Source organism: Humulus lupulus, chromosome 8 (assembly GCF_963169125.1).
Source record: "Humulus lupulus chromosome 8, drHumLupu1.1, whole genome shotgun sequence".
NCBI lineage: Eukaryota > Viridiplantae > Streptophyta > Magnoliopsida > Rosales > Cannabaceae > Humulus > Humulus lupulus.
This window is the reverse complement of record NC_084800.1, coordinates 137438688-137440289: the sequence shown is the minus strand read 5'-3', so window position 1 is coordinate 137440289 and position 1602 is coordinate 137438688. Positions and strand designations below refer to the sequence as shown.

Sequence of the window (1602 nt, the reverse complement as noted above, 5' to 3'; positions counted from 1 at the left end):
ATATGCTCTCCCCCTCTTCACTTAGCTCAATCTGGGCATCGTTAGACCAAAAATTCAGGCCGCACAATTTGAATTAAAGCCAGTCATGTTCCAGATGCTTCAAACTGTGGGCAAGTTGAGTGGGATGCCAACAGAGGATCCTCACCTTCATCTTCGCTTGTTCATTGAAGTGAGTGGCTCTTTCAAGCTGCTCAGAGTTACAGAGGATGCCCTGAGACTAAAGTTGTTCCCATACTCCTTGAGAGGACAGAGCTAGAGCTTGGTTGAACTCTTTGCCATCTGATTCCGTGACTACTTGGAAAGAGTTGGCTGAGTGGTTTTTGATGAAGTATTTTCCTCCTACTAAAAATGCCAAGCTCCGCAATGAGGTTACTTCACTTTAGAAACTTGATGAAGAATCTTTATATGAGGCATGGGAGCGGTTTAAGGCGTTGTTGCGCAAATGCCCTCACCATGGCATTCCACATTGCATCTAGATGGAGACATTCTATAATGGTCTCAATGCTCATTCTAGAATGGTGGTTGATGCTTCAGCGAACGAGGCTTTTCTTGCTAAGTCCTATAATGAGGCATATGAAATCCTTGAGAGAATATCCAACAACAACTATCAGTGGCCCACTTCTAGATTGTCTATAGGTAGAAAGGTGGTTGGTATTCATGATGTAGTTGCCATCACTTCTTTGCCCACCCAAGTTTCCTCTATTTCTAATATGCTCAAGACAATGAACATGAGGGTAAATGTTGGTTTTTATTGATCAAATAAGAGATTATACGCCGCGGAACAACAATCAAATTGTCAGTTTAATCCCAAAAAGATTTCTAGATCTACTTCTTCACATGCATATATATATTGAATCAAGGACAAGAATAGAAAAATTGCCTCAAGTCCTTCCTTGCTGCTATATTTTTGTATGGCTAAATCCTTGAGATCTCACACCAAGATCTTCCAAAATGTTCTCAGCACACAAAGAACGAGTGTGGGCTCGCTATACAAACAATAGGCAAAAAACTATTTATCAGATGTTCTCAACACATGAGATCTGATAAAGTTTGGACCTAGGTTTTGTGAAGAACAATGACTTTTGTTTTTGTCACTGTTCTCTTTCTTTGAGAGAGATTTCTAGATATTTTTCTATCCCTGAAAAGTTACATTCTATAAAACTGATATCCTATATTTAATATATCCAATATATTAAAATATTTGTTATTTTAAACAAATTCAAAATAACTGATCAATTATCAGATTTTTATTTAAATAATAATATTTTAATCATATTAAACTATCTCATTATTTATTTAATATTTAAATAACTAAAATTGTGGAACCAAGAAATTGAACACAGTCTCTTATGCGTGTAGCACAGTGACTGTGCACTGCGCTACACGTGTACCACATGCCTGTGTGGCATGTGATTTTTCCCAATTTTTATTATTATTTAAATACCAAAAATCCCAAAAATAAATTAATTCAAAATTAATTATATTTTTGTTAAATCAAATAATTAATTAGTTATTAATTAATTAATTACACATAATTAAACAATAATTATGTTTGATACATAGAAAAATATTTTACTTATCACATAAGTCCTTTTTGCCCAT

At 34.8% G+C, this 1602-nt stretch overlaps 1 non-coding gene across 1 annotated transcript; it reads right to left on the bottom strand.

Moving 5' to 3' along the window:
* Positions 1–353: 353 nt before the first annotated feature.
* On the bottom strand, positions 354–460 carry LOC133798805 (small nucleolar RNA R71). The gene has a single exon (XR_009876023.1). It is a non-coding gene; the product is annotated as a small nucleolar RNA R71 (small nucleolar RNA).
* Between the last annotated feature and the right edge of the window lie 1142 nt (positions 461–1602).